Source organism: Sarcophilus harrisii, chromosome 2 (genome assembly GCF_902635505.1).
Source record: "Sarcophilus harrisii chromosome 2, mSarHar1.11, whole genome shotgun sequence".
Classification (NCBI taxonomy): Eukaryota; Metazoa; Chordata; class Mammalia; order Dasyuromorphia; family Dasyuridae; genus Sarcophilus; species Sarcophilus harrisii.
In genome coordinates this window covers 457,482,903-457,494,186 of record NC_045427.1, presented here as the reverse complement: position 1 = coordinate 457,494,186, position 11,284 = coordinate 457,482,903, and positions in this window count along the sequence as shown.

Here is an 11,284-nt window from a genome sequence, read left to right as displayed (position 1 = left end):
AGCAGCCACCAGGCTTGCCCACCCACTGAGCTTAGGCAGCTCCTTTTTTTTTTTTAATTGCTCAGATAAACTGGGGCATAATGCAAGTCAGGAAACGAATGTGGGAGAGGGCACAAACACTGTAACCGTTTTAAATTATTGTTTTAGACTAACCCTATTTTTCAGTTTTTGCAATACGACAAAGTTAACACATTTAGGGGCTCCCTGAAATCTGTCACATTTTCAAACATTATCTAGGGAGCTATAGGAGTGGATGAGAGAGGAAATACTGAGGTTCAGGACAATATAACAAATTCATGTTAACCTTCTTTTGGATGGGGTGAGTCTATTTCTGATTTGCAAAAGTGTATACATTTAGAGCTACAAAGAATCTTAAAGTCTTTAAAATCCAACCTCTACATATTTCAGATGGAGAAATAGCTAGCAAAATGTCTGTGGTAGATCTGAATGCAGATCTTTTTCAGATCCAGGACCAGTGTTCCACCCACCCACCCCCAACCCATGCTGCCTAAGTCTTTCTCTTTCATTAACAGTATATACTGTTAATAAATAGTTTCTTATGCATTTTTTTTATTGACAGAACCCATGCCAGGGTAATTTTTTACAACATTATCCCTTGCACTCACTTATGTTCTGATTTTTCCCCTCCCTCCCTCCACCCCCTCCCCCAGATGGCAAGCATCTTATGAATTTTTTTTTAAGGGAAGAGGTAGAGAAGGTCAAAGAGAAAAGAACTTGCAAATAACTTATGTTTTTCCGGATCCCCTTTTCCTGGGTTCAAATCTGGTCTCTGACATCTACTAGCTGTGTGACTCTGGCCAAGGCACTTAATTTTGTTTGCCTCAGTTTCCTTATCTGTGAAATGACCTGGAAAAAGAAATGGCAAATCCCTCCAGCATATTTGCAAGAAATGCCCCCAAAAAGGATCCCAAAGATTCTGACACAGCAAAACAACTAAACAACAGCAGCCTGGAGAAAGATTAGAAACTTAAATAGAGAACACTTTAGTCTTGTAAAATCAGTGAGGTTTTTTTTTGTGTTTTTTTTTAATCCTAGGATTTAAAGTGGAAGGGGAGCTTTAAGAATCATTTAATTCAAACTCCCTATTTGATAGGAGGGGAAAGTGATGACAAAGGATCAGAAAAGTTGAGTGATTTGCTTAAGATAATACATTAGTAACTAGCAGGATTGTGATTCAAAACTAATCATGCTATGGTCAGAAGTTCCAGGTTCCAATCTTTCTGGCCAAATTAACTTGCAATTTAGGACCCAGTGTTTTAACCTCTTAAAGCCTCAGTTTACTCATCTGTAAAATACAGATAATGCCCTGTTTACTTTATGAGGTAATTTTGAGGTTCCTATGCTTTGTCAGTATTATATAAAAATGAAATGCTAAGAATAATAGTTGGAGTATAATTAACTGCTGAGCCCATTTTAACTTTTTGTGGATAATTCCAGATCCCAAAATGTAAATATAAAACATACACAGTGTACCCAGATACCACAGATACATCCTTAGTGCCTGACATCAGAAGGCCCCCAATGGAAAGAGGCTGTTTTACCCAAACCAAGGCCTCAGAACAACAACACAGCTGCCACACGTCATCAGGCCACATATGAATCACTGTTGCAAGCCAGGGAAGAGAACATTGTAATTCTACATGAGAGGAGCTAAGAAAAATTTTACCACTAAGAAAATAATGGAGGAGAAAGGATGTCAGAGAAGTTAAGAAAGAGATATACATATATTTATACTATCTCCACTTTAAGCAACTTTTAAAAAATAAAAACACTCCAAATCTGAGAGCTCAGAGGGACCATTGAGAAAACTTCCCCATCATTTCCCTCACACATAGAGATCACACTCCTGACCTAACATTAGCAGGCTTTCAGTTGCTTTTCCTCTATCAAATGAATGAATTATTAGTCATTTAGTATGTGTCAAACTCTCTGTTAAATGTTGGGAGATGCAAATACAAGCAAAGAAGACAATCTTTTTTTTTTTTTATTTAAAAAATGTCATTCAAGCTTTTTATTTACAAAACATATGCATGGGTAATTTTTTTCAACATTGACCCTTGCAAAACCTTCTGTCCTAAATTTTCCCCTTCTTTCCACCCCCTCCCCTAGATGGCAGGTAGTCCAATACATGTTAAATATGTTAAAATATATGTTAAATCCAATATATGTATACATATTTATACAGTTATCTTGCTGCACAAGAAAAATCAGATCAAGAAGGAAAAAAAAAAACTGAGAAAGAAAACAAAGCACAACCAAACAACAACAGAAAGAGTGAACAGGCTATGTTGTGGTTCACACTCGGTTCCCACAGTCCTCTCTCTGAGTGTGGATGGCTCTCTTCATCACTAAACAATTGGAACTGGTCAATCTTTATTTTTAAGGAGGAACTTAAAGGAGCTGGCAGGGTATCTAAAGGGGGAAGAAAGTACAAGCACCTGAGCATGTTGGAGAATTCCCCAGAAGAGAGGTGCAGACTAGTTCTCAGTAGCATATAGCCAAAGCTCACCAATCAGGGAACAAGAATCAGGCCAGAATCTAAGAGATTCTGGTGGGATGGGATTGAAGAGGATGACCATTGTAGATAGAGGTAAGCACAGTCTTCAAAGGATCAGGAGATTGGATTGTACTAAGAAATCCATACTCTTATTCAATTGCCCTGAGAACCAAAGGATGAATTTACAAAACATCTGAGTTAGCTTAGGAGGATAACTTGTGATCATAGATTCATTTCAATTCAATTTAAAGAAAGAGAAAGAGAGAGAGAGAGAGAGAGAGAGAGAGAGAGAGAGAGAGAAACAGAGAGAGAGAGAGAGAGAGAGAGAGAGAGACAGGGAGACAGAGAGACAGAGACAGAAACAGAGATATAGATAACGAGGGAGGAAGGGGAAAGAAAAAAAGAAAGAAAGAAGGAAAGAAAGAAAGAAAGAAAGAAAGAAAGAAAGAAAGAAAGAAAGAAAGAAAGAAAGAAAGAAAAGGAAGGAAGAAAGAAAGAAAGGGAGGAAGGGAGGAAGGAAGTAGGAAAGAAAATGGGAAGAAGGAAAGGAAGGAAAGAGGCGGGAAGGAAGGAAAGGAAAGGAAAAAAGAAAGGAAGAAAGGAATACAAGAAGGAAGGGAAGACAGATAAATTTAGATAATAGATATTATAGATATAGATAGATAATAGATATTAAATAAATTGATAAATAAAAGAAATAAATAATAGATGGATGGATATATGAATAGATATATGTCCATCTATTCATTATTTATTTATTTCATTTATAAATATATATATAAACTTCAAGATAATATATATAATGCATATATAAATGTAAAATATAAAAATTTATAAATAAATAGCCTATTGCTTGCTTGATTCTATAACCAAGTATATCCACCCAGAATATCTAGTACAGTTCAGTGTTAATAAATTAGGAGTCAGAGAACATGAACTTCAGATCTCCACTTTGTTGCTTACTTCCTAGTTAATCCTGGGCTCATCACCTCAGTTTTATAGCTTCTGTTTTTTCAGCTATTAAACAATGATATCCAACTAGATAAACTCAAGTTTTCTTGTAGTTCTAGAACTATTGTCTAATGTGCTCAAATCTAAACTTTGTGTGTGGTTATGTGTGTATGTATATATGTATGTATGTATATATGTGTGTAGCCCATTAGAATTTTAGAATTTGATGTCATATCTTTAACCCAAATCAACTGAGAACAGAGGGAAAATTTCATGCCATGACCTGGTGCTAGGGCAAACTAGTTAAAAATAGCTGGCCTGTATATCTTGTTTGAATTTCAAATATAAGTGCTTAAAAATGTCCAGAATTATAGCTAGTACTTACCAAGCCCCTTGGGATTTCAACCCAGGTATTTCACAAAGAGGAAAATGTTGATGGAGACATCTAGCATCCTCTGAGGACTGGCTGGACACATTTGAGGCAGCAAGACCTGAAGGAAAGGATCTCTGTTGATATAAGCAAATTGTTAACTAAATAAAATGATGGCCTAAATAATCATTTTCTTTGAGAGCATCTTCACAGTCCACATAAGCCCCTTCCCAACTACCCATCCTCCCAAATCAATAATAATTAATAATAAAAACTATCATTTTATATCACTTTATAGTTTACAAAGGATTTTACATATATTGTTATATTTTATCCCCATAACAGACCTTTGATGGAGGTACTATTATTATCCTTATATTATAAATGGGAAAACTGAGACCAAGATAAGTGATTTCCCAGGATCACACAGCTAAGTTATTGCCAAAGATGGAATTAGAATTCAGGTCTTCCTGACTGATGTCCAGCACTCTATCTAGAGAAGTACTAAATTCTCTTGTTGATAGAAATAAAGTTTTGCAGTATGATCTTCAAAAATCCTATAAGAATCTATTCCTCATGGACATATTTGTATGAATCATTTGGGCTATTAGGGCAGTTAATATTATCTATGGCACAATTTATGTTTTGTAGAGTTTTTTCACAAACCTTCTTGAAGATCATTTCGTCTGCTTCTAATACCTTTTGTCAATTACAGATGCAACCTTCAATTCAACAGAGAAATACTGGAAGAACTGGAAACACGGTTGTTTTATTTTTGTTGTTGTTTTAAGATTAGGCAACAAGAAGAACTAACTTAATATTACCAAGTTTTTAAACACTGGAAAAGTGCTCTGCAGGAAGCTGAGATTTTCTTTGGAAACCTACCTGTTTATCACACTTGAATTCAGAGACCTGGACCACAACACTTGTAAAGATTTTCAGAAGTATGGTTCTAGTACCTAGTCTCTTGTGTTCGCCAGATGTTACTAATGTCATAGTAGGATAGGATCATTTATGAAAGCCATCTATCCACAATATAGACATGCATGCACACATGCACACACACACACACACACATACATAAAGGCTAAACTACAAAACTTCTATTCATGGAACATTGTAGTTTTGAGTGTAACCTAAAGAAAATCTCTAAAAGGAGGAACAAAAAAAAAAAAAAACCCAAAAAGAAAATAAAAAAAGGAAAACACGTGGGCACCAAGATAAAAATCCCCAGATATTGACAAAGGTATATGCTTATATCCAAAAAGAGTTTGTAGGGATAGAAAATATGTAAAGATTTTTATGCTACATTTTCAGTTATTATTCCAGAAACATAATTAGCTAGTAAATTACAGTGTTAATATTCACTTTGAACAAATAAGAGTTTGTACAAGTCGAAACAGGGCTTAGGATGGTAGCATAGGGACCTATTCAGCAGGCAAAGGCTGTCTTCAGACAAGTTTCACCATCCACATTTGGGATGGTGGGATAGGAAGGAGGAGGGAGGGTCTGGGCACATACTCTAGAATCAAAAAGCAAATTCTCTGAAAGAAGCATTATGTCCCTTAGCTTACCTCTTGTGGACTTTACGTCTAGTGTTCAAAGCATTTAGTCAGTCAACAAGCATTTTATTAAATATTTAGGATTTGAATCTATCTACTACCTTCAAGCAAGTTAAAAATCAGAAGGAGGAAAAAAAAAACTAAATCATATTAATCTGGTAGGAAACCTGGGCTCAGTCTTTTGATACATTTAAATATACAGTTGTTTTCCTACTCTCCAAGGGAAATGTTTCTATCCAATCCAATGTGCAAAATATGAGATCTTGTTCTTAAAAAATTCAATTGAATCACAGAGGGTTAGAGCTATAAGGATCCTCCGAGGTTTTTTTCAAAATAAATCTTCTCCAAATCAGTCTCTCATAGAATACCTGCCCATATTGTTGTGGTTGGGAAAAAAAAAAACCACATACTCATTGGTTAGCAAGTTTTAAATCAAAAAGGGGGCGTGAAAGGAAGCCAATAGGTTCTAAGTTCCAAGAAGCAGAAATTGTTTCTCTTGCCTTTATATAAGCAATACCTAGTTATAGTGCCTTGCACAAAGATTTTATTTGAATTGGGGATGATCTAGTCTAACCTGAGGCAAGATAAAGATTAAAGAGTATTTAATAATTTATTTAAAAGGGAGAGATATACTGGGACCAAATGGATCCATGGTTTGGTCCCAGGGCTGAATGAGACTATCGTCTCCAAGAATCCAGCAAACAATGTGAGTTCTCAATGACATGTATACACGTGGCTCAGACACAGGGGATAGACTGAGGCAGGGGCAGAGTCAGGGTGCTGAGAGCAGGAACAGGACTCTGACAGGATGAGGTGAACCTCCAGAGAGGGGGATGACATAAGAGGGGGAAGCACCCCGGACATGGGAGGAGGCATCTTGATAAGACAGTATCTAACATTCCAATAGCTTGGGATGGGGAGAGGCATTCCAATAGTCTAAAACATAAGATCTTTTATCCTAATCAAATATTCTGATAAAGAGGGAGGGGAGGTTTTGCAGGACTGAGCTTTGAACTGATAATTATAAATTGAAGCAGAACAATTAGAGAAACTGAGTCAGGATTGGATCAGGATAATTAGGGAAACTGAGTCAGGACAATAAAAGAGAACTGTGGCATAACATTCCACACACACACACACTCTCACTCTCTCTCTCTCTCTCTCTCTCTCTCTCTCTCTCTCTCTCTCTCTCTCTTCTGAATATTCAAGTCATTGAATTACCTTCCTCTAGAAGGTCTTAGTACCATAATTTTGACCAACCCTATGTAAAGCAAATAAACCAAAATGAAACTTAGAAAAATGCAAGGACTTATGGCAAGGACAAGTCTCTCCCTGATGATGCGGTTAGCATGAAACAGCATTCCTCATTTAGGGAAACACATAGGCCTCCCTGTTCAGGTTCTCTGCAGTTGGGGAGCATCTCAGCCAGAGAATCCAGTTTGAGATGGACAGTTCACTGTGAGTTAGGTCTATGGTCATTTGTGCATTTAACTCAGTCTCTGCTTATATAGGGAGTAGCAGGGCTCGAGACAGTCCTGCTACCCATCCTAAGAGGGGCACCCCGAGTTTGTCAGGGACTCCAAAGGGGGGGGAAAGGTGGGGCCTGGAATAGCTCTACCTGTCCCCTCTCGATAGAACAGGAGCTGCTACTTAGGAAACAGATTTTGAGCAAATTATGCAGTTAGACCAAGGCAGGCAACCCCAAACTATTAGAGGCCTGATATCAAATGACTAATTAAGAGACTGAAGTAATAGGAATGGAGAAACAGATCAGAGAGACTGCTAGTCCCAAGACAGGTGTCTGATTTCTGGTTGGTTCTAAAAAATAATCCCCAAAAGTGAGTCTACCAGGACAATTCGAGCAGAATAAGGGATTTCAAAGTTAAAACATAAAAATGAAAATGACTCTAAATAATTTCCAACTAAATCTGAACTAATGAGATAGGGGGCAGGGCAGAAGTGCCTAAGAAAAATACCTCCGTTTTCCCCAATTTCCTGATCAGTTTCAACCAGTTTCCTTTCTCCTTTTTTTTTTTTCATGGAAAAGAATTATCAAATGATTATTCCACATATAAATCCCACGAGTAAATAAAAATTCCTATACATAATAGTAGTACAGTAAGTTTCCTAAAAATCCCTCAAACATATAGCAATAGTTACAGTTTTGACATTTTATAGAAAAAGAAACTGAAGTTCCAAGGAGGAAATGGCTAAGCCAAGAGCACAAGCTAATAAACTCATAAGACTGAATATATAAAACTTAGTTTTATGATCTGGCAAAGTGGACCTAAAGTTCTAGCTCCCTTGATTCAAAGACTCCAAGGAAATTGGTGGAAAGTCTAGATCCCATTAGTTTTATCTACCTCTTCTGAATTACAGCCAAGACCTGTGATTTCAGGGACATCAGGAATGCTCAGGTAAGGAAACTCCACTAATGCAGACTTTACAACTTACAGTCTTAGGACATTGGTATCAAACTCAAATAGAAAGGAGATCATTAAACTGTACATAAGGATCCCTATGGTCCATATTGACTTAGAAAATCATATTATCTATGTTTTATTATTTTTTTTATCTTGTTCAATATTTCCCAGTTACATTTTAATCTGATTCTATTCACCCTAGAGAGTGTCTGTTTGACATTTAATGGATTTAGAGAATTGCCTAGATTACTGTTTAAGTGACCTTCCGAGATCATAGAGTTAGAAGGTTCAGAAGTTGGACATGAAATCAGGTTCTCTATCCAGAGGCCTTTTTCACCCTGTCTCCTTAGAGAAGGCACCACGTTATTGGAACTTCTTCTTCTGATTCAAGAATACTTTCCCTATACTACCTTATGGATGCTGTTTCTTCATATATAACAAAGAAAATTAGAAAAACATTTTTGGCATCATTTATGAGTCCTAAACCTCAAAGAGAATGACAAAAATCTCTGCTTCTTTAGGACTTTCTTCAACCCCTCTTCTACTATTGTCTTTCCCACTATGATAATCTTCCCCCCCCCTTTTTTAATTATAGCTTTTTATTTATAAGATATACGCATGGATAATTTTTCAGCATTGACAATTGCAAAACCTTTTGTTCCAATTCTTCCCTTCCTTCCCTCCACCCCCTCCCCTAGATGGCAGGTAGACCAATACATGTTAAATATGTTAAAGTATATGTTAAATACAATATATGTATACAAATCCATACAGTTATTTTGCTGCACAAGAAGAATCAGAATTTGAAATAATGTTCAATTAACATGTGAAGGAAATAAAAAAATATAAGCGGACAAAAACAGAGGGATTAGAAATGTTATGTAGTGGTGTGAACCACTACATTCCCACAATTCCCACAGTTCTTTTGCTGTATGTAGCTGGTTCTCTTCATTATTGAACAAATGGAAGTAGTTTGGTTCATCTCATTGTTGAAGAGAGCCACATCCATCAGAATTGATCATCATATAGTATTGTTGCTGAAGTATATAATGATCTCCTGGAGGTCCTGCTTATTTCACTGATCAGTTCATGTAAGTCTCTCCAGGCCTTTCTGAAATCATCCTGCTTGTCATTTCTTACAGAACAATAATATTCCATAACATTATGATTATCTTCTATGTGATATATAGTATGGACCAAATTATTTGCATGTCATTTTCTCCATTAGACTGTAAGCAACCTGAGGGCTGGGGCTGTTTTTGCCTTTCTTTGAATCTCCAGCATTTTACACAGTATCGGATGAATAACAAGCACTTAATCAAATTCTTGTTGAATATTCTTGACATGCACTTGACTCAGACTTGATTTTCTTCCTGACTCAAGCATTTGCAAAAACCATGCTACTTGCTCTGCATCATTTTTGTTTTGGAGAACTAACAAAGACTAATAGATCATCAGTTGTGAGAAAAATAGCAATTCACTCCCCCAAATCCCAGACATGTAGGATCCACATTTTAACTGGCTGGAGTAAGAGCCATTATTTTCATTAATGGGTCTCATTCTTATTTTATTGGGCTTTTTTACTATCAGATTACAAGCATGTTTTTATTGTAGAGTTTTTTTCTAATGCAATCTTGGGTGATGTGCTCAGAATGAATGGAATAGTTATTGTTTTAATTATTTTTTCATCTTGTTTTTTAATTCATTTGTTGCCTTTATTTACTACTCTTAAGCTTGCCATAATAACACTTACTGGGGCTACTTAGCATCTCCATGGCTTCTATGAAATGCTAAGGAAGCTGCAACTCATCTGTTCTTTCAACATTCCTGTGGAAGTCCAACATTATCCTTAATTCACAGATAGCTCACACAGAGTGTAAGGAAATGCTTGTAAAGTGATCTGAGCTTCGCTACAGGGAGAGGAAAGAATGGTTTAAGAGGACGGCTTAATGCCCTTCACTATCCTAACCTAAGAGGATTGCACTGATCACTGTGAAAGCTTGGCATTCATGCAACAGTAATAATGGCTGCAATGGTTTCTCCAATACCATAAGTTTCTTTCAAGTTTTCTTTATAGATCAAGTCCCTTTCTCTCAAGGCACTAATTTCTTCCCCAAAAGTCTCAGGTCAAGGATTTTTAATCTCTTTTTGTGATATGGATGTTGTATGAAACCAAAGGACCTTTTCTCAGATTATTATTTTTTATACATGAAATAAATTTCATAGAATTTCAAAGCAAACCAATCGCCTTGAAGTGAAGTTATTAGATTATTTTTTAAAAATAAGTTCACAGACTTCAGATTAAGAATCTCTGCCTTAAGCACTTTTTTTTTTTTAACATCTCCTTTGAGATTACAAAAACATTTCTGAATGAAGCTGTCTTTGGAGAAAGGTGACAGAAGGGAAAATCCAGAATATGAGAATGGTGATAAATATAGGTTTGGAGGTTCCTTGGTTTTAGAGGTAAAGTGGCTGTCACAATGTAAACTGGAAGTTTCTTCCTGGAACCCTATCATCTCTCTCTGTCTCTCTCTGTCTCTCTCTGTCTCTGTCTCTGTCTCTCTGTCTCTCTCTGTCTCTCTCTGTCTCTGTCTCTCTCTGTCTCTCTCTGTCTCTCTCTCTCTGTCTCTCTCTGTCTCTCTCTGTCTCTCTCTCTCTGTCTCTCTCTGTCTCTGTCTCTGTCTCTCTCTGTCTCTCTGTCTCTGTGTGTGTGTGTCTCTCTCTGTCTCTGTCTCTCTGTGTCTCTCTCTGTCTGTCTGTCTCTGTCTCTGTCTCTCTCTCTCTCTCTCTCCCCTCCCCCCTTTCTCTTTCTCTTTCTCTCTCTTAATTCCCTGACTCAGAAGAGTCAATATGGAAACAAAAAGCAGAGGCAAAAATATATTTGTATCTTTACACTAGACATATAACATGCACATTGTAGGAGTAAGCCATGCTAATTAGCATTCTTTTTAGTCAAATACTTTGGTAAGTTTTTGTAGTGAGGCTCAATGATTGAACAAGATAGAAAAAGGAGTGGAGGCAGAAATGGATAGAAGGCAAGTCAAATTTTAAATAGCCATTTGGCTGAATGATTGATTGTCCAGAGAAACCTGTGGAATAGAATGATGGTGCTGTCCACTGATGAAACTGCACATCCCTAGGATAGAGCTCTCCTTAGAGCAGAAGCATCTACAGCCCAGGAGCTTATGGTAGGTACAAAGTCCCCTGTGCCTGAGTGCTCACTGGCTCCTTGTGTTTAATGACCAGCCTTATCTTGTGCGACATTCCCAGGGCTCCATTTTTCATTAAGCAATTTTTAAAGAGTTTTATGACCCCGTGAACAATAATTTTTTTTAGTGAAAGCAGACTGAATTGTAAGTGGCGGTAATTACACCAAACTAATTGTAGGCAAAATTAGCAAGAGGTCAGATCAGTTGGGCCACAAAAGAAAATATATGCCTGAATCTCACCTTAAATGATC